The 27,776-nt window shown below is 37.8% G+C and overlaps 1 long non-coding RNA gene across 1 annotated transcript; it reads left to right on the top strand.

Annotated features, from left to right (window-relative positions):
* The first annotated feature begins 230 nt into the window (after positions 1–230).
* LOC140609535 (uncharacterized) lies at positions 231–17,775 on the top strand. Its single transcript, XR_012011342.1, has 3 exons — positions 231–312; positions 8,514–8,589; positions 16,844–17,775. It is a non-coding gene; the product is annotated as an uncharacterized lncRNA (long non-coding RNA).
* The last annotated feature ends 10,001 nt before the right edge of the window (positions 17,776–27,776 follow it).

The raw sequence follows: 27,776 nt of genomic DNA, 5'->3' as shown, positions 1-27,776 counted from the left end.
TGACAGGGCAGACAATTAAATTCTGAAATACCTTTTATATACAAAAGATAGAAATTTCCTTTTCCTGAAAACCCTAAATAGCAAGATTGGTGGTTATCTACCTAAGATTAGCTAAGTGTCCTTTCTAGGTCCCTTCTAGTTTCGTAATCCACCTGCCCTCTTTTTTAATAGCAAAACTGCCAACACAATCTTTAGATGAATAACAGCATTGTTGTCATTATTTTACCACCACAGTGGATGAGTGCTTGCAATGGAGGTGAATAGCAGAACTGGCCTTCATCTAATCAAGTACTGAACAGCACTTGCCTCGAGGTATGATGCCACTTTCCAGCAATATTGCCGTTAGACAAAAGAGGCAATAAAGAGATTTTTGTGAAGTATAAGTCTTTAGTCTATATAAGTTCACCCTCACTGCTGATTAAATTAGTAACTTTACCTCCTTTGTTCCAGAGCACACAGATTTAAAAAAAAAAAAAAGTTGAACTCCCATGTTACCTATGTGAATTCTGCACAAATATTTTACTATGTTCATCTGACAAAGATAACTAATTCACAATATGCCCTTTTACCATTACTTCTGTCAATACTATACTATTGACTCATCTGCAAGTTCTTGTAGAGTCAAAATAACTGGACTGAACATTTCAGTGGATACTTTTTAACCCATAGTATTCAACGTACCTTTCTATATTGATTAGGGGCCATTGTGTATGGAAATTTATATTATTATTTTTCCACATGACTCAAATATAGAACTTGACATCTTACTATTGAGTTTGTAAACAGAAATAGTCAACAAAAATGAAAAATGAGGTAGAGAGAGTACCAGGCATTAATATAAAATACTCCTAAATTCTCAGATTCCCTGAACCCATTTAATTTATGTTAAGTGAGAAACTAAGGCACCAAGAAATGAAGGTTACAATATGTTTCAGTAATCAAATATAAATTAGTGGTTATATCCCCATTTTTTTAGATTAATGTTCAAAATCCTTGACAAGGTTTATGAGGTCCGGCACTTACCTCACCAGAGTCATCTCTTAACATCCCTCCCTTGCTGACCACCTGCTAGACAGACAGAACTTCTTACATTTTTTCAAATACATTTTGCATCCTTTTGCCTTGGAAACTTCCAACATGCTGTTTTATCTGCTGCAGCTCTTCCCTCACCTGGAGCTACTTTATTTTTTTTTTAAGATTTTATTTATTTATTCATGAGAGACAGAGAGAGAGAGGCAGAGACACAGGCAGAGGGAGAAGCAGGCTCCATGCAGGAAGCCCAATGTGGGACTCAATCCCGGGACTCCAGGATCACACCCTGAGCTGAAAGCAGATGCTCAACCACTGAGCCACCCAGGCGTCCCCTGGAGCTGCTTTAGTTTCAATTTAAATGACACTTCCTCTGGGCTGTCTTCCCTGAGACAGTTAGCTTCCTTTTCTGTGCATCCTCAGTACCTGCATTTCCCACTGCCAGCACCTCATCATTGCCTACCAAATTCTAAGGTTCCCCCCATTCCCACTGCCCCCATCCTGAGTAGACCCTATGTTCCAGCAGAGGTTGTGTCTGTTTAATATTGGTCAGATATTTTTTTGTTGCAAATGACAAAAGAGCTACTGAAACTCACCTAAACTAAAAAGGACAACAACAAAAAAGATTTGTTAACTATACTATTACCCCTTGAACAACATGAGAGTTAGGAGCACTAACCCCCTGTGCAATAAAAAATCCAAGGACAACCTTTGACTTGCAAAACTTAATAACTAATAGCTTGCTGCTGACCAGAAGCCTTACTGATGACATGAACAATTGATTAGCACACATTATGTATGTTATATGTATTATATACTGTATACTTAAAGTAAAGTAGAAGAAAGAAAACGTTATTGAGAAAATAATATGGAAGAGAAAATGGATTTACAGCACTGTACGATATCTATTGAAAAAATATTTGTGTACAAGTGGACTCATGCACTTCAAACTTGTGTTGTTCAAGGGTCAACGGTACTATCTTTGGTTAAAGATTTGCATAAGCAGTATATATAAGGTCACATCATAAGAATATCCAGTGGAAGGTTAACATATTCTTTTTAAGATTTTTATTTATTTATTCATGAGAGACACAGAGAAAGAGGCAGAGACATAGGCAGAGAAAGAAGCAGGCTCCCTTTGGGGAGCCCAGTGTGGGACTCGATCTCAGGACTCCGAGATTACAAACTGAGCCAAAGGCAGATGCCCAACCACTGAGCCACCTGGTGCTCCAAAAGGTTAACATATTTTGATGCTTACATAATATCCTGTCCATAATGTCCTTTAGGCTTCTAAACCTATTCCTAAACCCAGGGAAACCAAACTAGCAATTGTGCCTACAAAAGTCTCACCCTCAAGCCTGAATCTACATTTACTCAGGCCAACCTATATTCTAAGTAGGGAGGTATACATATGTCTCTGTTTTTATGGTCCTCTATCTTAGAAATGAGTCATTCTTGTGATATTAGTGCCTTGGGACTAGATATCTGGTTTTTTGTCTCATCTGAGGCTCTGTACACTTTAACCTGGTCTTAATCATCCTGCCTTTGTTTTCCTTCATGTTTGGATCTGAGTGGTAACATCCCTCTTGGTTTCCTAAAAATTCCTTTGATTCTCAGACTTTGGATAAATTTATGCTTACTGGACTTTCTTTCATCATCTATACCATTACTGGCTGGGTTAAAATGATAGATCTCAAAATCTGGACCAACTTACATCACTGTACTCAATTTAGTTGGGTCCTTTCCTCTAAAGAGATTTTCTCATCCTGGATCATCTTTATATGCTTACTCACAGATGAATAGCTACTGGACATAGACTTTGTTATGACCCCTAGATTTGCCCGGCCCTTCCCATTATGGTCTATTTTCTAGCTATTCCTTGCAGTTGGGATAAATGATAATTTTCCAGAAAATTCTATCTCATTCTGAGCTTCTAGAATTAGTAAATAAAGATACATTAAATTATGACTTCTATGATATAACCTAGCATTAGAAATTGACTACGCAGAAAGAATAGAATGTTCCCCACCATCATTTTATCATACTTATTTGTTTCCCTAGTAGGATGGCCCATTGTGCCATTTGACTCTGAAATGCCCTCATAAAAAAAATTGTATTCAGGTCAAATACTTCCCTACCCAGCAAAGAAAAACCTCAATGATTTACCACACAGTGTTTTATTAAACACTAATTTCTTTAGTCTCATACAAACATAGGATTAGCTTTCAACTATATCCTTAATATAATCCCCATAGTGTGCTCATTTCAACATATATTTAGATATTTGTCTGGCCATTTGTGCTATACCATTAAACATACCATCCCAAGGTATATCTTTCTACAAGTCATAAAACTAAATAGTTCCAAAGCCTGAATGTTGATCTAGTTCCATATTTTTGTAGTCTACACATAAGTGACAGGAAAACCAAAAAGTAGCCACCAACTTAAATATCTGGGGTGGGGGACTGTTTATCCATTATGTGTCAAAATAATAATTTCAGTCACCTATCAATTTGAATTTCCAAGAAAAAGAATAAGCCACCTTGTTTTTCATACTGTTTTCAGCATGGGCATCTAGCAGGCAAACTATGCTCATGCATTCATTTGATTGCATATTTGCTATCATGCCTATTGGCACTCATCCATTAAACAAACAATGGATACCTAATATATCAGGACAATGCTAAATAAACACTGACTATAATATTCAAACAATAAATCTTGAACTTTAAAAGTCAATACTCCACTTGACCACTAAAAAAAAAAAAAAAATGCCAAGAGAAATTTTCTTATCCCATTCCTTAGTGATAGAATTGCAATCACTTACCTTTAATATGGCTGATATAAAGAAATCAATACATGTCACCATTGTCATGACTCAGATTCACACCATAAGTCTCATACATGAAAAATCTGATGCATAGAGATTTCAAAACTAATCCATCAAAGAATTAGGCATGAGAGAACCCAAATAAAAGTTCAGATCAATTTGTCAGTTTTCTCGACATTTACTATTCCTAACTCCTTAACAAGGTATTTTGAATTTGATTGAAGAACCCACAATTAATTTTATTAAAAGATGCTCACAGTTGACTCAGGAATATAATAAAGGAATAAACCTTATTTTGCCTCCTTGGGACAAATGAAATGAGACGCAGTAATTTAGCACATTATCTTCCTCATATAGAGTCAATAAGAGATGCCCCAGATGTAGGTACCAGAAAGTCCTAGGGATTTCTCTCTGGATTCATCAAGGGTAGATATCACACAGGACCTGACTTTTTTGCTTTCTCTCTCTTTGGTCCAACTGCAACACATCTGTTAAATTTTAGGTTTGGTTCAGGTAAAACGCTTAGTAGGGAGAGGCTGAAAATAAGGACTAAAATAAGGATTGAGATTATCTATGAACATAAGTTTTTGCTTTTTTCCATGACCACAAATAATAAAGAGGATATTTTAAAGGTTAATAATTAAAGGCAACTCCACCCCCTTTCTCTTTGGTAAACAGGGAAAACAGGCAGTGAGACAGTACAGTCTGCAATACTGTGGTTCTGAAGGAATGAGTGTGCTAACGTGGCCTCCTCCCTCTTGGAACCAAAACTATATCATTTGGAAAACCTTTATTCATTATGCAGAAGCTAAGAGATGCACAATATTCCAGCTGCTTTCTGAGACTAATGTTACTAACAGCCACGTCACCTTCTCGCCCTTTCTCTTTCTTTCATTCCTCTTTCTATTTTTCTCTCTCTTCCCTCACTTATTTCCTTCCTCCTTGCATCCATACTTCTTCTTTCCATCCTTCCTTCTTTCATTTCTTCATTCCTTTATTTCCTTCCAAAGGAGTGAGTTTCCCATTTCCCATTGTTCTTCATTTCCATAGCTTGTGCTTGAAAAACTTTTTTTTTTTTTTTTTTTTTTTTAATGATGGCAGCCAAACCTTGTTGGAGTTGTTCAAGGACTGGGCTTTTTTTTTTTTTCTTCCCCATCAACTTGGCTTGGTGCAGTTAAAATAAAAGCTACTCAATCCCTTTAAAAGGGCTTTTGCCACTTTTCTAGAAAGTTTGCCTCTTTGCACCAAGAATCAGGAGATATGCCCCGGAGAAGCAGCATGCTGTCCCTGAGGAAAGGGGACCACCAAGAACAAGGCAGCTAGCTTTGGCCAACCAAGGTGAAATACCTCCAGTTTCTGGGTGGGACTCCATCCTCAATGGGAGGAGGGAAATGAAAAGATGACATAGAATGATTGGTCAGAAATGAGGAAAAAAACTCCCCATAATTTCAAGATTATGTATTCCTGTTTATTGAGAAGTAATTTTTATAAGGAGAAAGAACTTTTAAAAGAAATAAAATTAAATTCTGGCTACACAAGAATACAAAAATCCCAGAAATTTATAACTGAAAGTATTTTGCAGACTGTACAACTACATATGAGTTTTTAGTCTTCTTAAAAACCTCCATAGTTATAAAGAGAAAAACATCATGAGTGTCGAATTTCTGTTCTGCAGCTGATGCTAGTCTGCCTGCCTGGAAACACGAAGAGAAGTGACATATGATTTCAATTAAGTTCACAGTTCCACAAAATACCCTTCCTACAAAATGGAAAAAGAGCTAGAATAAGTACCAATGTTGCTGAAGACCCTTTGGTTTATCCTTGGGCATGTTTGTGCATTGTTCCTGATAGATTTCCAGTACAAGACAATCACATTCCCAAATCCTTAACAAAGCCTAACTTGGGACAATATATAGCTAATAAATGATGAAAGGAAGGAAGGAGTGGCATTAGTCACATGACTCAAGAAATCAAATGTTGCATGATTGAGTCTAGAGAATTCTTCTTCCATTTTCTAGGCTCTGCCCTGTGGACAGTGGTTGTCTCGATATTATTTGTTTTTTATTCTCAAAGGAACTTCGTGAGAATTTGTTGGCTAGCACCTCAAAAACATTTTGAAAACCACACAAAAGTATATGTCCAAACACTGTGCTCCCACATATCAAAATTACCTCGGCTCTTGATTTTTTTTTTTTTTGTACCTCTCAACTACCATTCTCCTCTTTGTCCCTAGGTTCATGGATAAGGAATAAAAACAGAAAATATCCCTTTCATACAATCCTTCTGGTTAGTCACATAATTACACCTTAGAAGCTGTAAGTGGCCACACATCTAGAAAATGATTACAAAAATCATTTGCCTCAATTCCATGTGGAAATAGTCTTTACTGATTATAGTTCAATGATTATGTTTAAATAGTTCACAGAGAGAAAAATGATTTACTAACTTGATCATTTAAGTTAGTTATTATTCACAAGTATCCCTTATGAAGGAAAATATAAAACTGATCTTTCTCAGAGTTGAAAGTATTAAGCACATGGACTAAAACAGAACATTTCTTCCCAAAACCTTTTGAGTATTTGCATTAAAATGTTCAGATAGCTGTGATCTTCTGACCGTTTTGGTCAAGCATAACGAAACTCTCAATTCTAACAAGAAGTTTTCCAATACTTGGGGATGAAACAGCTGCTGTGTTTATGCATCCTACTTTGTCTTTCTGCATAATTATCTAACACTGAAAATAAATGTAAAGGATGTGTCCTGGAGTCACACTCACTCTAATCTAAACACCAAGGCCTCTGTAGGATGGCTAGGCATATGAACAGAACTATAATAAGAAATGCCTACAATTATACTCAATGGGAATGGTGCCATGCTACACAAAGCCAAGGAAGTTATGTCTCTAGTCACTAACTTGCATATGAATATTTTATACAACTAGATGAAGAGTTGTGACAACGAGGGAAAGTGTGTGATTTCCTTCTGTAAAAAGAGAGTTCTAAATCTAGAAGAGAAGTTGGAGATCATCTGGCACAATATCCTCATTTCACGGATGAGGAAACCAAAGTCCAGAGAATTCAGTCTTCTTTTCTAAGACCTGTCAACTACTTAGGGAGCCAAAGCAAATGGGGACCAGCAAAAACAAACAGGCTTTTAAATAAGACTTATTTCCAAAGTGTGACCGTAGTCTTAGCAAGCAACAAGGGTTATGTTTTAATTTTTCCCACAAGAGTTGAGCATCTAGGAAAAGGGGTATGTCTCCTTCACTGTTAATAGACTTTCAAACCCGAGTCTAACTAGCTTATCAGGGCCAAATCGGTCTCATAGAATTTTTTAAATTTTAGACCCAAAGAGCTTTATGGAACATTTTGCCAAAACCCTTAATTTATAGTTGGAAAAATGAGACCCATGGAGAATAAACACTTTGTCCAGAACACAAATAGAACCTATGGCTACAGATGCAAGATATGTCCTTTCCACTGTTGAGGTAGAGACGGTGATATTCAAGGGCATCAGGGAAGGCCACGTTAAGAAATTGCCACTTGAGAAATGACTTGAAGGAGAGGGAATGAGCTATGTGGGTATCAAAGAAAGACTTTTCCAGGTGAAGACATTTTCCAGGAACAGGACATAAACCAGTATGGCTGAGGCTGTGTGGACCTAGTAGAGAGTAGTTGGAGTTAAGGTTGGGGAAGTATTAAAAGCATTTACCCTGACTAAAATGAAGAGCTACTTGAGGTTTCTGAGCAGAGGGGTGGTATGGGATACCTCTATTTTTAAAGGATCAGCCTGGCAGCTTTCTTCAGAATAAATTGCAGAGGCACAAAGATGGCAGCAGAGAGAGACCTCTCAGAAGTTCTTCCGGTAAATCCAGGCAAGAAATGGCAGAGGTTCAGATCGGACTGGTAGAATGAGGTGGTAAGAAATGATCAGATTCTGTGTGCGTTCTGAAGCCTGGCAGACTGAGAATGAGGGGAAGGGCAAGGTTACGTGTAATTCCCAAGTTTCTGGCCTCAGCAACTGGAACAGATGAAGTTGTCATTAATTGAGGTGAGAAAGGCTATGAGGGGCCCAGAGGGTAGGGGTGGGAAAGAGCACGGGGTCTCCTTTGGGACAGGTGGAGTTGGCGTATCTGTTACACATCAAGTGAATGTGCTAAGTGTTCTGGTGGACATACAAGTCTGGGGTACAAGAGAAAGCCCAGGCCAGACATGAAAATTTCGGAACTGTCAGTATACACTTGGCACAGGTGGTATTTAAAACACTTTTTCTTAAACTCAACAAATATAAAAACAGTATGTCATAACATGAATTGCATTTAACTGCACTTCAATGTCTGCTTGAACAAAAACTAACAAAAATATAATGAAAGAATGAATCAAACCTTAGTGAATTTTAGGCTCACTTTATTTTTTTGTAGTGTTTCTTTGTGGTTCTCAATATTAGGAAAACTTGATTTTTCTGGATAAAAATAGCACCAGTCTGCAAGATACCATAGGTTTGCCTTCTTACGATTTAATTCATTTCCTTGTGCATATACATTGGCTTGGCTTGTAGTATTATAGTTATTGTAACAAAGCTGAACTCATTCTGAGTACCTCCACAAAATAATGTTTTAGTTTGACATCTAATGATGGTTTTCTTCACTTTTCAGGATCTGAGAAAATGAAGAGACCTAGTCTGGTATATTCAGGGATGGGATCCTGGCTGCCTTACCCATCACTGACAAGGTTTGATTTGCTCTAAGTAACATCTTGCCTTTTCCCTAGGAGAGCACTTCAGAAAATACACAAAAGATGTGTTTCATGAGTATGTAATACCCATTAGCAAACAATTTAAGGATCAATTAATTAGTCATTAAACTTTCCCTATTAAGTGCTTTGGCTTATATCTCTATGGTAAAGCCACTAATGAAAGTCACATATGCTGAGGTTTCATTTCCCTTGAGAGCGTACATATCAAAATGTTTAAATTAGCCTTCTTTAAATATATTTAAATCCCTCACATCTAGAATATTTTAAATAAAACTTCCAACCTAGGTTTAGGAATCTCTTCTTTTTTTAAAAAATGAGATGAATCTTATTAATAGCTATTCCTGGAAGGAAAATCTCCCTACTGATCTTATTTTAAACTGAGAAAATAATGAATAATTAGAATGCTGTTGAAGAAGATACTTAACATGCAAAGAATCTTTGGGGGGGAGAAAAACAGAGGTAAGTTAGTTCCACCAACTAGACTCTGAGGAGTAAATTTTTGTGCTAAGACAAGATTGACTGACTTGTCTGCTTTCTCTGCAAATTCCTGTCTCCCCCACAAAAAACGTACTTGGGATATATTTAAAGGAGATGGGAAACTGTAAAACAATACTACAGGAAATTCAAGTGGAGGCAGCTGTTGGATTTATTTTGTTTTGGCAATGTATAAAGGTAACTAAAAACAGAGAGGCATATGGATGGGGGAGAAAAACGCAAAATTTACAAAAGGCATAAGCCATCTAAATATCCAAAATACACACTAAGAAATCAAAACACTTTATGCACAGACCATCATCAGTGAATAAACAATCTGTACATGACATGTGTTCCCCTTTTCTACTCTTATTGTGAGAGTCTCAACTGTCATGCATTAATCATTGAGTCAACAAATGTGTATAAGCACCTCCTCTATCCCTGCCCTATGCTGTGCACTGAGGATATAGCCGGGAATAATCTTGTTGAGTTTTCGTTCTAGCAGGAAAGATAAAGTCTAGAGCAGACACCTGAAGTAGGATGAGCACTTTTAAAGGGGAACCTTGGTCTCCCCTTCTCCTTACCACTCTCTTACTACTATTGCTTTCATAAGGGGCTCTCCCTTGAGTGTCCACCATTTCCCCCTCTGCCCAGTAATTACCATCTGATCATCTAAAGGAGTTTACAACCCAACTGCTCAGGCCCACGAAGGTTAGCTCTTCATCTGCTGCATAGGGATTGGCATAAAGTGCTCACACAGATATTTCAATTCATCTCATACATACCTATCCACTTCCATCTATAAGCCACTAGAGGCCCCAGAAAAAATAATCCATGTTCTCTGCTTTTATGAAGCTGACCCTACTGAGCAGGGACAAGTATGAACATGAATAACTCTAACACAAGGCACCATAAGATAAAGCGTCCAAAGTCATGCATAAGTGACATTTGGAGGGGCCAAGGCAATGATGAAAGGAAACATTCCATTCAAATCAAGAAAGACTACCCAGCTAAAGTATGATATCTGAGATGCACCATAAACAATACTTATAATTTCAATAAACAGAGAAAAAAAAGAACAGTACAATCTAAAAACAAAAGATAGCAAAATCACAGAAAGGGAAAATAGCATGAGAGGAAGGGATGGCAAGTGGTCTGAAAGAGCTAGGGCACGGAAAAAGCACATCACTTAGTCCATGTTTATGTTTGTTCATTTGCATGTTTGTGAAGGAGTGTTTGTTGTGTATCTCTTGCATATTGATAACTCCATCACAAATTCTCAGGAGTATTTAAGTATCTAAGTAGGGGCCCTGGAATAAGGAAATCTAGGATCCAACCCTAGTGACTGTATGGCTGTGGATAAGTCATGTCTACTTAATATGAGGTTTTTCTTTTTTGCGAAATGGAGAAGATAGTGATATCTTCAAAAAAAGTCTTGGGGTGCAATAAGACAATACCTTTGAAAGCATCCCACATCGTAAAGGTTGTGAAAATGCTTCAGGTCTTTCCTGATACTTAACAGGTCCTCATAAAGGGTTTTGCTGTTTCATAAGTCAGTACAACTACAGCCAGAGTCTTTATTTAATTTCAAGTTATCAGTTTTGCTTGACAGTTTCACCAGAGATCACTCTGTCACAGCAAATTGAACCCACCATTATTCTTCCAAAAATATTTAGTCTTCACAAAATAATGACACTGATATCAACATCATCTGTAATACTTAACTGTATTTTAATTTTGGGTTTGGGATTTCTGTTAGGAAGAGATGGTATATCACTTTTATTAAAAAAAAATCACAGCATCTAACATGGCTGTTATCACTTTCTGCAGGAATATTACAGTTTATGAAAGTTCAGGATAGCGCTATAAATTCTTAAAATTAAGGAGGAGAAAAAGAAAGTGCAGAAGAGATAAAGGAATAGTTAAGAGGTGATGCTGTTTCATTTCCTCTCCATGTCTGGGAGACATCTCCTGGAAAATATAAGTGAAGTTCAAAAGCTGAGACTAGAAACTTATTGTTTTAAACCTACATGTAAATGAAAACTTAAAATCTAGAATTATCAAAGACTCTATTTCTGAAATCTCCAATTAAAAAGTTTGGGGTTTCTCCCCTCGAGTGGCATTTTAGTGTACAAAACTTATGAGAAACTCACAACCACTTAAGACAGTAGTACATATTAAATTAGATTGTCTCTGTGAACTTGTTATTAAATGCAAACTAGTTTTCTTTTGAATCTCATATTCAATCAAATATCACTTAAATTTTATATAATTCTAATGCTCCCTTGTGTCTGGCAAGCAGATATTACTAAAATGTATTCAATTTTCTTTTTTGAATATTCTATTGAAATGGAGGGCCTACATCTCAATGAAATAAATGGTTTTTAGAATGTACCATGCTTTCAAAGAACTGTACGAGTATTATTTGGTATGAGCAAATAAGTGTCACCTCCAAAACTGACTCAGCAACTCACAAAGGAGTTAAAGGCCACCTTGTCACTGGACTTGTAATGACATCTAATGTGATGGATAAAAAATCCACATTAGATAGGAGACTGTGGGATGTCATGAAAAGAGCAGTGGTTTGGAAGCTAGAGAGCATGAGCAAGTCATTGAACTTCTCTGGATTTTGTTCTCCTCATTGACAAAATGAGAGGTTAGCCCTGGACACGTTTTTTAAAACCAAAAGGAACAAAACCAAAAAATATAATTCTAATCATCATTTACTTGGCAGTTAAAAACAGTAAAGATGCACAGGAGCTCCACAGTAAATCATCTCGGAAAATTAGCAGAAACAATTTTTTTTTTTAAGTCACACTGTAAAGAACTACAAGTCCTGCTTTCCTCATCTTTTCTCTTCTTGTTCCCAACCATGGGGGGTGGGGGTGGGGATGGAATGGAAGAGAATTGTTGGAGCAGGACTGGGAGAGAGTCCTGAAATATCTTAGAAAAGGGTAAAGCTGTTAATTTGGTTTGTGTTTGGTTCCAAATGGACATCCGGTAGTGCCACACTCAGCTGTCCGATGGGGACACATCTCTCTCTTAAGTCAGTCACAACCCTAAATTGTCTCCACAGTGAGCTCTCCCACCTCTGTTACTCCCTGAGCACTTGTGTATACTGACATATTATTGCAGGATATTTTTAAAGTATAAACATTTTTTTTTTCTCAGCTAGATTACAAGTCCTGTTTTGAGGAACAAAGCACATTGCATCCTTCTCTACCTTTGGGGCCTTTCTGAAACTACAGTCCAAAGAGCAGAGTTTTTTATATAGTGACCTTTAATAAATATTTGCTTATTAATTAATAAATTAGGTAGGGAGAGTCTATAATAGCTTCCAGTGATCCCTATCTTCTAATATCCATGTCTTTATAGTATCCTCTCCTCTTAGATTGTGGGCCAGACTTTGTGGTTCAATTCTAATGAATAAATTACAGGAAAAGTAATAGGATAGCACTCCCAAGATTAGGTTACTTCCCTTGCAAGGAGTGTGACTTATCTTTTTTGCCATCTCTCACTCTTTCTCAGACTCCTTGATCTAAAGGAAGTAAGTGGCCATGTTGTGAATAGCCCTGTAGAGAAGCCCACATAGCAGGGGACTCGTGTCTCCAGACAGAAGCATAATGACCATACCAACAATCATGTGAGTGAGCTTGGAAGTGGATTCTCCCTAAGCAAGACTTGAGATGTCTAGAGCTCTAGCCAGCACCACAATACATCCAGATCTGTGATTCACAGAAACAATGAGATTACAAATTTGTGTTGTTTTAAGCCTCTAAATTTTGGGGCAAGTTATTATACAGCAATAGATAGCTGATACAAGTAGCAAAGCAGTGAGAATGAAGAGAGCATTTAGGAATATAACATTTAGTGATGTGCAAGCTTCTTGTATTGATTTGCTTTGAAGCCATGTTGAAGGGGGTATAGAAATCCCATCCCCACGATTCTTTACCATTGCCCCATGAACCACAGTGCCATTTCTCCACTTGTCATAACTTTTTTGTTGGTTTATAACCATTTACATGCCATTAGAAAGATCACTCTTAAAAGAATTAAATACAGAATGGAGAGGTTCGTGTATAATCTTGACTATTGAAATAATTAAGGCTATGATTCACCCACAAGCACAGTTAATTGTAACCCCAAAGAAGAAGCTAAATGGCTGCTGCTTCCCTTGTCCTCACAACCAATCAACGACTGAGTGCTTCTGTCTGGAATTCTCTGCTCAGGATTGGGTAGAGGAAGCAGATGGGGACAAAGTATCTCACTACAATTCAACAGTTCAGCCTCAACATGTAGAAATATGAAGCTTTACACTAATTCCTCTCCTTTGAGTCAGCCTGTATATCCAGAGGGAGGAAAATATTAGAGTTGGTAGCAGTGAGCCTATGGAAAAAGAAGAGCATATTTGGAAGACACCATGAAGATTCAAAACCTTTAAATACACTCTGGGAAAAGGAATAAAGAAAAGAGCATCTGGGTTTCTCATTAAGTCCAACATACTCAGAAGACTGGCCATTTTCTGCCGAGTTCTGCTGCCATATGCCAAAGGGTTTTGTTTTATTTTATTTAGTTTTTAAAGCTTTCTCAGCTCGCTGCCGTATACCTCACCCATCTGGGGCACTATCTGGTGCATATGTGCAATACTGTAGAACCTAAGTCCAGGTTTTGCCACCTTAAGAAACAAATAGCAGTACCCTCAAGCACAACAACTATGGCTTCTTGCTTTCTTAAATGAACAGGAAGTTTCTCATTCTCCAAGTTTCCACTAATATTGCTACATGCAAAAATCCTAGAAGTGAAAGTCGATTACCCTTGGTGCTGACTCCTGGAAATCCACCCTAGAAGCTGTAAGTGCTAGAAGATAGTAAAACTGAAGATTAGCACATTAGGTCTGGGGCCTTCTGCAGAGATCTATAGGTCATGGCCCAAAGGACAGAGGAGACATTCTTTCTTAGATAGTCAGTTAAAAAATGAGTAGTCAGTTTATTCAGGAAGCACTTCCCAAAGGTCCCAGGCCTACAGAGATACCACCACCACATCTTGATTCTTTTTTCCTCACACACCTTATTAATCCAATCCTGTTGGCCTACCAGGAGTGAGGCCAAGATGGATCCGGTATCAGATATCAGGAGAGACCAGAAGCAGAGCCTCAGCCTTTAATCTTCAATATAGAAGACATTTAACACAAACCTTCTCCCCCAAACTTTGTTCACTCAAGCCCCATAAAAAAATCAATATGCAAAGCAAAAAAATTGGAGTCCAGATCACACTCCTGTCTTGCCTGATTTCTGCATCAGTCTATAGAATCAAATAAGCATAACTGTGCCGTGAGATCTCCTAACTCCATGTGTCAATGGACATGTTAAAAGTAAGGCAGTATACACCTACACAACTTTAAGCCTTTTAATGAAACAAAATGTTCTATCACCCACAGCAAAAATAGGATCTTTTCCAAAATGCAACATTAGCAGATGTTCCTGATTGGGCATCCACTTTATAATAGGTCCTATGCTAAACACACAGGGCTGTGAGGATAAATAAATGTTCATCTCTGCCTCCCTGGAGTTGACCTTCTAGTAGGAGAGACAGATTAGTGATAGGAGTGATAAGCCTAGGTATGTGCTAGGTAAAAATTGTATCACTGAGTAAGATAAGGAAACACTTTGTAGAGGAGAAGATGGTTAAGCTGAGTAGGAGGCTGCCAGGTCATTTCACGCAAAAGGAACAGCATGAGCAACCTAAAAGAGCCTGATTGTCAGAGATATTTATCTCTCCAGCCTCATTTTCCAACACAGCTCCCTTAGCCACTTCTGTAATCACCACAATAAAATACTTTCTGTTCTTTGAATATGAATAACATGTACTTTCTCACCCTTTGCAAGTGATGCTCTCTCTGAAGCAGTTACTCTTTGACCTCATCTCTTAAGCCTTGGATCTGAATACCACCTTCTCAGCCTTCTGGCCTTGACTTGGATATAAGGACTTCTCTGATAACCCCAAGTCTGAGTTTGATGTCACTTTCATGTTCCCTAACTGTATGCCATTACTTCCCTACCATAGAGCTTAACGTACGCTAGCATAACCCCTGCAGACTTACCTATATTCCCTGTAGATTGCACATTCCAGGAAGACATATCAAGATTATTTCTATCTTGATTGCCATTGTGTCCCCAGCATCCAGCAGAGTGTCTGCCATATAACTGGCAGTGCATGCAGGATGAAACTGTTGTTCAAAATTTCCAGGCAAAGCACAGGGCTGGATAAAGGGTAGGTGATAAGATTGAATTTATAGATAAAATTAAAGCCCAGAAGACCGCATTTGCCCTGCTGTGTATATATGTTATCCTCTATTCAAGAAGTCAGGAAGGGTTATAAGCAAGAGGACAGTGTGACAAGGCAGCAATAAGAGGGCCTGAAATAATGGCAGGGGCCTGGAGACAAGAAGACCGATTGCAAGAGATACCGTACTTAAGAAGTTATATCTCCAGGACCTGATGATTTATTACAAGTTCAGGTAAGGGAGTAGGAGAATAAGGATGACTCACAAAATTGGTAAAATGAAAGATCTATGGGGAATATCTTTATTTTTCTCCTACATGAGAGAGATGAGTAATGTAAACAATAAGATGGCCCTGAGTATTCAAGACTAAAAACATGTCTACAGTTCATTACTGCGTGTCTTGATATTGTCAGCTCAATAAGCTACAGAGAATTTGTACCCCCCACGGGTGGCAAATTCAAAATTTCAAAAGACTACTTCATAATTAAAATAGGAGAGGAATAGGTAGTATGCCTTTTTACAATAACACAAAATAAATCATCTTTTAATTCTTTAAGAAATGGATAGTTAAGTGGAGGTTGAATGGCTGAATCTTGCCTTAAAAAACAACACATTATCTGCCTATTATTACTTTTTGCCTTCAGATTACCAAAAATTTACCAAAGATGAAAACTCAAGCACACGATATCTTCCAGGAGATATTTATCCAAGTGGAAACACTGAGGAAACAACATTATAATAGAGTGAGGGGAAGGATACATTTGATAAGTCAGAGGAAACCCTCAACATCAAGGGAAGAAATGGTTCTCAGAAAACATTTTGAAAAGATGAGGGAGGACACCAGGCAACAAGAAAATGTCTTCATGTGGCTTGGGGATAGGGTTTGGGAAGAAATCAGAAAATCAAGAGTGCTGAGCACAGAGAGAATAATATTTTAAATAATATTTTAAAGAGAAAAATCAGAGGGAGAAATGAAAACAAATGTGTGATTAGAGAAAACAATTACAAAGCAGCCCCCCCCCCCAAATTTCACCCTCAGCTACAAAGGACAGAAAAATTATGAACAGGATTAGAATTTGGTCAGAATTCCTCACCTTGGTCATCTGAGCCTCAATTTCCTCATCTATAAAAAGGGGTTACAGTTATGTCTCTCTGTTATCTCTTATAGAGGCGCTAATCCTATCAGATCAGGGGACTACCCTGAAAACATCTTTTAAACTTAATTATTTCTATAAAGGCCCCATCTCCAAATACAGTCATGTTGGGGGTTAGCACTTCAACATATGAACTTTAGGGGGACAAAATTTGGTCCATAGTAAGATTGTCATAAGAAATGTGTGAAATTATGCAAAGAACATTGTGCCTGGTACATAAGTGCTAAATAGATGTTAGCCAATGTTAAGCTATGAAATCATCATCACTACAGGCATCATCTCCAAAGTTACTTATACTTTTTCTTTTATATTTTTAAAGGAGTGCTACATATGGGAAAGGCACCTATTTCCTACTGCCCTGAAAACTGCCCAGCAACCTGGCACACTAAGATGTCCTCAGGCCTGATTTATAAATATCCTCCAATGTAGAAGTAGCTATAAAAGGAGTAGAGAGATGGTGAGACAGTGGAGGCGGAGGACTAGCAGAAGAAGGTGGGAAAGGAGAAGACCCGCAAGGACACAGGATGAGGATGGACTGAGATCTTGCAGCCTGTCTTCTTCCCACACACTCACAAGTGTGTATCTAAGCTACCTGATGAAAGAAGGAACATTAGAAGTACCCCCTCCAACGATGTTCTACTTCTACTGAGAAGGAGACAAAAACCTCATTATTTAAGGCACTCCAGGGCTAATGTCAAGCTATTCCATTCAGAAAGACCATGGTAAGCAAGTAAAACTAATCTCTCAGGTGGTCACAAACTTAATAGGAAGACCGTTTTGACCTAAAACATCTTTGAGTTTGCGAAACATGCTTCAACTTCTACTCAAAGGGAAGTGTATATATTAGGATAAAAGAATAAGACCAACTATGGACTTAAAGTGTCCATGGAAGCAAAAGAAACACTGTAAAAAGGGCTATGAATTTCCCATCCTATATCCTAGATTTTTAAATAAAAATAGAGACAGAAAACCACTGCATTGAAAATCCAGGAAAGTATAGCCTATGTGAGTCACTTAAGTGATCACAAATCTCCCATGATGTGTTTTAAAACTACCTACCTTCTATAAGGAGTGAGATGTTCTTAGTTGAAATAATGTCCCACTTGGCACTACTATAAATAGAATAGCCATCATTTGATTAGTACCTAGAATGGCAGGCATTTTACAAACACTGTCTCATTCATGTATTCCTAAAAATCCCTGTTGGGGTTGCTATTATTTTTGCCATTTTACAAATAAGTAAACCAAAGAGGTTGCCCAAGGTCATACAACAAATAAATGAATGTTAGAATTCAAACCACTTCTGACTGCAAATACATCTTATCCCCTTTATGCCAGACTTATCATCATCCTTGGGGTGTTGGGACATGTGAGCATGACTAGGAAAAATGGGCTGAATTGGTAAAAAAAAAAAAAAAATGTTAGCATTGATTCTTAAATCAATGTATTTTTCGGTGTCATTCTTATGAGTATTTACTTACTCAAATTTTTAAAATCACCTGCAAATGCCTCAATACTGGAAAACTGCTCTACCATTCTAGTCACTTGATCATATAATGGGCTTTTTAGTTTAGATTCTAGAGCAGAAGATATGAGTTGCAATTCAGTGTTCCTACTTCTAAAGTATGTTATTTCTAGCAATTGCTTATCTCTTCTTAGTATCCATTCTCAAGGGAGCATTATCACCTATGTCACAAGGAAATTTTAAGAATTACATAAAGTCTGCAAAGCATACTCAACTGTCACATTAGCACTCAGTGTTTATATTTTAAAAGTTAATGAAAACATTGCCAACATCTCTATTTCTGAATGAGGGTAAACAAGAGAGACTGTAAGGATTTTTACAAAGAAGCCTAATGCCTGAGAATTAGGACTCATTACCATGTAAACTCCAGACATAATCAAAGTTGTTTTCAAGCTTCATTGTTCCAATCTAGTTTATCTCTTTTCTCCCCCAGTTATTTTGATGGGTTTTCACCAACTATGCAGACTTCAATAACTCACTCTCTAATAATATACTCTGGATAATTGTTAGCTTCATGAAATACAATTGCCTGTACTTTAAGTTATAATTAAAGGCATTACTTAAACCCTCAAGTGGCCTTTGGAAATCTGAAAATGCAAGTTGAATTCATAAATGCTAGGGAAGAATAGGAAATCCCAGAACCCTAAATCAGCAGACTCAAATTCATGTGAACCTAACTGAAAGAGAAGCCGCCTAATGCTCTGGTTCTAACCACCAGACTTAGATGGACATTAACACCAGTACTAAATGAGAAAATTGGGCTCACTAAGATTGGATCTTTAAAGTTCAGTATATTCACTGATGGAAAAACGTTTATGATTCAGCTGAACAAAGGAAATACAGTTTTAAAAGCAGTCCTGTAGAGTAAGGGGGAATTCTAATTGTGAAGAAAGTCCAAATGTGCTTCTGTGGCATCTGACTGAATGGGAATGGTGAGTTTTGCAAATTGGATATCTATAATTGGATTTGGTCAATCTGGGACCATTTGCCCCTTTTTTCATATTATTGGCTGCTCAAAGAATGACATGATGAGTCATATAGAAGGACCTAAGTTATTACCATTACTGACAGCTTGAGCATTCTATTATTTTTTAAGAAAGTAATAATTTGTCCATATTTTAATAACCTTGTCAAAAGAATTCTGTTGTATTCAATATTCCAAAATGAAGCTAAGATCATCTCAGCCCAAATTCCTGGTCCTTTTTTCCATCACTGCTTAAGCTTTAATTCTCTAATATATATGCATATATATATTTATATGTATGTACCACATATAACCTAAACTCTATTCTTCCCACTTACCTATACAGATCATAAAAACATAAAATGTAAGTCTCTAAGTACAAGACTAAACTTACCCTCTCAATAATGAACAATAGTGTTCATTCTTCTATGAAGTTCTACCTAATACACATTATTTTTTTATTCTTATGACCCAAGTGATATGTTTAGGGCCATATACACAAAGATAAATAAGCCATGAATCTTTCCATCAAAGATGTCACCAAAAAAGTCAAACTTAAATGGCACTTCTACTTTATAAAATGAAGATGGCCTAACAGTGCATACTGTTCCCATATTTCTTTCTTTCTTTTTTACAAAAAAAAAAAAAAGATTTCATTCATTTATTCATGAGAGACACACACAGAGAGAGGCAGAGACACAGAGAGAGAAACAGGGATCCTGACGTGGGACTCGATCCTGGGTCTCCAGGATCACACCCTGGGCTGAAGGCAGCACTAAACCACTGAACCATCCAGGCTATCCCCATCTTTCTTTCAAGACCTATAGCCTGAGCTTTTCTCTTAGGTTATCTCTGGCTACATCATTCCACTAATATTATTGGCTGACCCACTTTCTTTTTTTATTTTTTTTTATTTTTTTATTTTTTTATTTTTTTTCCACTTTCTTTTTTTAAATTAGAATATGATTAATAGAGCAGAAAGTGGTCTCAGATCTTTGAGTCCAAACTCCCATTTCACAGATTAGAAAAATGAAGTCTTTCCAATTCTGATAACACGGGCAGTTAAAGAAACAGAAACCCATTTCTTTTAAACCATGTAGAAACGTATGATAAAATGGAATGAAATAAAAAACATTTCAATACATAGCCTGCCTCAAAAGAAAAAAAGAGGGATCCCCATAGCTAATGGGAGAAAGAAAATTCATTTTAGCAAGAACAGTAAACTCCAAGTCACACTGTCTCAGTTCCTAGAGGTTCTGGACCTCACAGTTGGTTATATCTCTGGCTGCCTCAGTTCTTTCTCTGGCACTGTGGGCTTCAGGTGATTAATGTCTGTAGTGGCCTCCGAAGTGCAGTGTTGAGATCTCCTTCAAGAGAGCTATGCAGACAACTTAGCTGACAGACTTAGTTGTGTCCATTGGGATTCATACTTCCTCTGGCTGCACCCAGCTCATGGCTGAGCATAGTATAGGGTATGAGAGCCAGCCCATTCCTACCTGATACTGGACTCCTCCAACCAGCAGATTTTGGCTGAGAAGTCCTCACTGGCCTGGAGAATGTTTTCTCAGAACTGTGCCATGGCCAAAACTCTTCCAATCCAATCCTCCCTTGCTCTCTTCTTTCAGTTGTCAAATCTGTGTTGACATCTAAAGGTTCTCCCGTCCCATCCTATTCCTTTCCCCTTTATCCTTCACAAACATTTTCCAAAATCAATCTCTTGTACATCTACTTCCCATCCTGGTCATCTGTTTCTCCAAGGACCTGAACTGACACAGAATCTAAGTATATTTTTAACATGGCATGGTACATCAGTTGGGAACTTGTGAAGTTCTGCACTAGAGAAACTTTTAGACATGTACACAAGGATACATTATGCAATGCTGTTCAGTACAGCATAGTTTGATATAGTAGGAAATTGGAAGCAACCTAACTGTTCAAATATATGGAAAGGGAAATTCAAGGTATATCTATTTAGTGGTACAACAGATAGAGAGCAAAGCTAGCTACAGGTATCAACATGGATGAGTCTTTCAGTATAATGTTAAGTAAACAAAAGAAGTTGCAAAAATACCCACTCAATATGTCATAATTGTTTTAAATCTAAAACACATAAACAGTATTCTACATAGTTTTTGAAAATTATAATAATTTGGGTAGCAAGAACAAACATCCACTACAGGAATGGAAATCTCTGGGATAAAAGGGAGACAAAATAGGATAGGGTGGATTTCAACTCTTTTCTGGGATATTTTATTCCTCTTTTTTAAAGGTTAACAACTGTTATTTGGGGATACATGGGTATTTGCTATAGTATTCTCTGTACTTTTTTATGTGTTTGAAATATGTCCAGATTTTTCAAGTGAAATAAATATTTGTTGAAAGGAAAGAAACTGAGGCCCCTCCAAATTGTGGCATGACCAAATTCATGTATTTAGTTCATGGCAGAGAACACATTCTTGGTTCCTGGACCGACTCTTTGGCCACCACACTGTGCTGTCTCCATTGTCATGTGTTAGTCTAATGGGGAAGACTATGGTAAATAAGTTTTTTGTATCCTTCACAATGCTTGGTAGCACAGTGGATGCAAGAAAGCATTTAAAATCTACTAGATCAAATTTGCATTAAACCTCTAATGCAAAATTACTTTATCATTGGAATTATGCTTCAAGAGAAGAAGTCTCATGCTATAGTTCCGACTATGACGTGTTTAGAGATGTGTGGATCATGCATTCAACAGCTCTGGGAGGCCTAATTGCTGACCGATGATCTCGTCCAGAAGCAACAACACCACCAAAAAAAAGAGGAGTCAATTCTTGAAAGAATCAGAAGTTAAGCTGACCAATTGGAAGACAGTTAAAGTATACCCATAACGTGTAGGTGATTTTGGAGAGCTTACAGTCTTCCTCTAAGGATTCACATTTGTAAGAACCCCACTACCTGCAGTACTCAGAAATCTCTTTGTTCAGAATCGGGAAAATTCAACTAGCTCTACTCTCTATAGTATAATGGTAAGATAGGCAACCTTTTCTGAACAGAAAATGGATTTACTGACCCTTGATTCTGTGGCCCTACAGAATCCAAATGAAAATATATATTGTCTGTTCTCCAGAGCTCTTCAACAGATGCAAGGCCAAAAGCATACAAAACAAAATACACTTAGGTACCTTAACACTGAAAAGTACCTGGGATAATTAATAACCACAGACAGAAAAGAACAATTGGGTTGTACATTTATTAGGGTCCTTTTTATGTATTTCCATTGTGAAAGGCAATTATTTTTCTAACTTTAGTAAAACCTAATGCCTTTATACTAATTTTAATAACATGAAAATTTGAGGTGAATATGTCCTTGAGGGTAAGCTTTGTATTTTTCATCAGTATATTTTTAAAAGCTGGCAAAGTGCTTGGCACATTATTAATGTTTGTTGATTGAATGAAAGGATGAATAAATGAATATAAGTGAAATTAAGACATATTTCTTACTGACAGACACTAATGACTAAAAAAGGGTTCCAACAAATGAGCAGAGTTGACAATTAAAGTGTAAATAGGAATCTAATGAATGTTTTAATTGATCTTCCCTGCTTTAAAATGTAGCCAGGATTTTTTAACCTTGAGATACAATGCTCAGCAAATTAGTACACTGCCTTTGTATGAAAATCTCTTTAATCAACCTAATAGTTTGTCTACTCAACTATAAACTTTAAGACCTCTGCCAAGTTAATGTTTTGTTTTGTTAGTCTTAACAAGAAAGAGTTGTCTCTTAATAATAGATTCATATGCAGAAGTTGAGTTTAGTACTTGGACTTCTGTGAAAATAGAGAGCATATGTTAAATTAAAAAAAAAAAACCCACAACTTTTCAAAGTTAATAAACCTAGGAGGGAAAAGAAAACTTTCATTCTTTCTTGATGATTCTATCACCAGAAAAACAACACACCTTTCGTGTCTGAATCAGATGTTAACAAGATTTTTTTTAATGGATTCCTTCTTTTTATAGAGGTCCCAAGAGAATGACTGCTAAACATTTCTTCAACCATTGAGAAGTTTGATACCATCTATATAAGGCTTGCTGAGATGAGGTTAAATAAATAAATAAATAAATAAATAAACAAATAAATAAATAAGCAAGCCTGACCAAACCACCCATCTCCACCATATAAAAGAGGGTGGAGGCTAAAGGGGAATTGGAATTTAAATTTTTTAAAAGATTTTATTTATTCATTCATGAAAGACAAAGAGAGAGGCAGGGACATAGGCAGAGGGAGAAGCAGGCTCCCTGAGGGTAGCCCGATGGCAGGACTCCATTCCAGGACCCCGGGATCACAACCTGAACCAAAGGCAGATGCTCCATCACTAAGCCACTCAGAATTGGAATTTAAAAATAAGATTTTGTAAAAGAGGTGCTGGTGAGTGGAGTCCCGCTCTGTTCCTCATGACAGGAAAAGTTAGGCATGCTTTCCCTCGTCTTGAACCCATAAAAAGTGACTTCAATGGAACCACTTAGAGAGTTCAAGGTGCACCCCAGTGTTGACAGAGGACAATAGAGTAGCAATTCTATTCTGATGGAAGACAGGAAAGATTGCTACAAAGAAAGATTGCAACAGTTTTTTGGTGCAAAGAATGTGTGAAAGTTTACTGTGAATGCAAGAGAAAAGAGACAGCCTTAAGGTCCTCTAAATACTGCCCAAATGACTGCCTCAAGGTACACAGTAACTCTTACAAAGGAGTGTATTGCTGGATTCTCAGGGACCCGGGGAGAATATCAAATAAGCAGGTATCTGCAATGATGAATTTCCCAGTACATCAAGAGAACTGCAGGTCAGTTACCCCAGTGATTTTGGGGTAGAGGGTGGGCAATTTTCAAATAATGCACTAAAGTTTGCCAAGAGAAAGTGTCAGCTTTAAAAAAAAATCTGCCAAGTGCAGAGAACACAGACATCAGCTAATTTCACCATGGATCAAATATTACCTTTGCTTTCCTCTGACCTCCTCCCTCTCCCTCAGTCCCCTCCTATGGACTTAGAGCCTGGTAGCAAGCTGGAGGGGAGCAGGAGGCAGAGAAGCAGGAAGTGGTGAATCTGAGATGGATCTCACCAGGTCTGCCTTCCCCTGCACATCACCTCTTACAGACCCAAGCTAAAAAAGACCATAAGCCTCAACTCCAAGTAACATTAATCTTATTACGTGGAAGTCAACATTTTCATAACTGAAATAAGATCTCTTGGGTGACTTAGAAGAGCACAAAGGCTTTCTCATTATCTAATAGATCAAAAAAGCCACTGAGTCCTTCTTGGAATTCTTCCTGCAAAAACAACAACAAAACAAGAGTTTGGAATGGGAAGAGGGGGGAAAACAAAGTTGGCTCGTGATTCCCCTGCTCATTCACTGTGGCAAGGTTATTTCAGCACGTCAAAATTCTGGTAAGTTCTGTATTCTGGTCTTCATAATAAGTATTACAAGGAAAAATGAGGAAGAGGGCAAACTTCCTTGTGTGACATCGATGTGGTTAAGTGGGAAGAAGAGCTGGAGACAGGTCATGAAAGATTCCCCCAGTCTCTCCAGGGCAGTCATAAGGAAGCCCAAGCCTCACCAGTGCTGAGTGAGGTAGACAAACAATCCTGAGGATTCATTTGGCTGCCAGGAGTTCAATACCAGCTGAGGCTGTTTGCTCTCCCTCAGCCCACCATGACCTCTCCTAATGTCCTACTAACTGGCCAGTCTGTTTACTGACTGTGTAATAGTAATCTGCTTTCCTGGAGAGACCTGAACCCTCTGTCCCACATGCTGTGCCAGGAGCCAGGGTCATTCTCCCAATGGACTAATCTCCTAGACTCCCTCTGTCTGCCAAGTTCTATCATCTGTGCTTCCTCTGCCCTGCTCCACTGACCAGATTCAATCTCTTTATAGCAATACTCGCCCCACCCCGCCACACCCACAGTCACACTTTCCCAGCTCTGATCTCAGCCTCTACCCGTCAGCCTTTGCTACTAAGGTCCCTGTATGCCTTGCAGCTGAACCCATAGAAAGTTGGAACATAAAGAGAACTTGGAGTGACTCATTTGCAACTATTTCTTGTCATTAAAAGTGGCACAACCATTAAAGAAGAAAGGTGGGAGGTAAAAATTGGGGCCTTAGAAAGTAGCCTTCTGTTATCATATAAGACTAGGAAAGTAGCCACAAAGTGTTCGTAATGTTCCTCAGTGGTTATCATTTCAAATCAGACTCAGACCAGGAAGATGCAGGGATAATCATGAAATATGAGGCACACTGCTGCCGAGCACCAGTTAGTTCCAAATGTGTTCATTTATTCATTTGCAGTAACAGCCTCGAAAATCAGTGGAGTGGCGTCTAGGAAGTAAAAGAGTAAAATAATTTTCCAACTCTCATAGTCAGAGGGCTAATTCAAGTTTCAAAAGCAACACTAACTTGCTTAAAGTACCATAAAAAGAGAGAGAGACACAGAGTGGAAATTCCATCCTGCTTTAATCACTGTCCACTGCAAGTTTCCTTAATGATTTCCAGCTGCCTCCATTTAAAAGTTGTTGCTTTGACAGAACTTTCATACAAACTTGGAACATTTTCATGTACAAAAGAAAAAAAAAAAACCTTACTTTGCTCTCAACTGCATTCTAACCAAAAGCAGATTTCTCTTGGATTATATAAGACAATGATGAGCTGGAAGGAGCAGGGGAGGGATGAGGAGTCAGGCCAGGCCTCTGATTTTTTTGCAGTCTCCACAAACCATTCCACACGAGGCACAAAGGAAAATGTGAAAACTCAGGGAGAAAGCTCACACCCTTGGGAAAGCCAAAATACACTTTGACTTCAACATACCACTGCATTCTGATGTGAAGAAAAGCTACTCAGAATTAAGCTTTACCATGAAATAATTGCCTCCAAATTCACGTCAGTTAAAATTTTATACGTGTGTGTGTGTGTGTGTGTGTGTGTGTGTAAGTGTGCTAGTCAAATAGACCATAACCAACCCTGCATCATCCATTTCTTCCCATGGGGTGAGGAGCCCAGAACAAGAGAAACAAGAATGTAAGATATAATGAAAGGTTAGATATTAACAGTTGAATAGGTATTTTGTTACAGATGTGAGGTTGAGGTGACCCTTTAAAGTCCCCTTACCTTCATTCACGTTGTATGCTCTTTAAAAGCAAAGAGCAACCATTTCTTAGTAATCTTTGTCTCCCCCACAATCCCTGGCACTAGTGTCTCCTAGTGTAGGGTCTTCAATGAAGATATGTTACAATGAATAAAGGAAAGCTTTCAGAGATGGAGGTTAGTTAAGCAATAGGATATGTGCAAGGAGAAAATATAGATAGCTTGAGAATTGCTGAAATCATGACTATTTCATCCTCATGATTCTATGAAACTATAATTTGTTCACATATCATTAAGTTCACATATCATATCTACTATATGTAGATATAGTCCTCTATTGTTACCTGTCGGGCAGAAAGGAACTTTGAAAGGTCTTCAAATTATTCTCTGAAACTATCCCAGACTACTGGAAATCCATTCTCCCTTTTGAAAAAGAGTCCTATAAATTAACCTGGTAATATTTTTTCTTGTCCACCATATCAATAAGGAAATAATCTGTCTACCCCAAATCCTTTATTTTGCACATTGGATCTTTTGATGGTGTGGGGAAGGATTTTTAACAATATTAACAAATCCATAATAATTTTCCATTTAAATCCAGAAGAGGCAGAGGAGGTACAGGAAAGAATAGCTCTTAGAGTCACTTCTCATTCCTCATCTTTATTCATTCTGACAGATATTTTTGAGTACTTAGGGTGAAGCAGATGCTGAAAATCCCATAGATATTCCTCATAAATCTTATTTCCATCATTTAGGGACATGTGAAGGCTCCAGAATTTCTATCTAAAAGGGCCCTGCGGGTAATAATCTGGTTGGCTGGCAAGGATGCCAACTTCTGTCCTGAAGCTGCCTGTGAACGCTGAGCAGTTTTACTTGCCCAGCATCTTTACTGGGGGCAGAGTGAGTTGGGAGGGCTTGGAGGGTGAGATGCCTCCAAACTACTTGGTACTGTCCTTGTGAAGGACCTTGTTTTAATCAATTTCTGGACTTAATTCTGAATCTTTCCAAGCTCTCTATATTGTTCTCCAATTCCAGTGCCAAAAATCATACAGAAGACTCTAATGTGGGCAAGCACGGAGATAAAGACAAATTCATCACTTTATAATTGCTGGATTTTGCCTATTTGTAAACCTCACTAATTGTGCTTGCTTTTTTGAACCAGTTCAGTAAAATTTCTTATGACTAGATAATTTTAGCTGAATACCACTGTAGTCATTTATATTCAAAAAAGCATTCTGCAAGTGAAAGCAGGCAGTGATATAGAATGGGAGCCTGTTATATCTGTACTGAGCCTTCTCTTTGCCACTGTTTTAATACATTCCTATTCCTCCTATTTTTCTCTTATTTTTTTTAAAGATTTTGTTTATTTATTCATGAGAGAGAGAGAGAGAGAGGTGGAGATACAGGCAGAGGGAGAAGCAGGCTCCATGCAGGGAGCCTGAGGTGGGACTCGATCCCGGGTCTCCAGGATCACGCCCTGGGCTGAAGGCGGCGCTAAACCCCTGAGCCACCCGGGCTGCCCTCTTATTTTTCTTTCTATTAAATATATTAATATATAAAATACTATTAATAAATATTCCCATGCCACATTATTTTTCTCTCCTCTGGTCTATGTCTCCTTCTGGTCTCCTTCTTTACTAGGTTATAAGTT

The sequence above is a fragment of the Canis lupus genome, chromosome 18, assembly GCF_048164855.1.
Source record: "Canis lupus baileyi chromosome 18, mCanLup2.hap1, whole genome shotgun sequence".
Classification (NCBI taxonomy): Eukaryota; Metazoa; Chordata; class Mammalia; order Carnivora; family Canidae; genus Canis; species Canis lupus.
The sequence above is the reverse complement of the archived record's forward strand: the minus strand, read 5'-3'. Positions and strand labels throughout refer to the sequence as shown.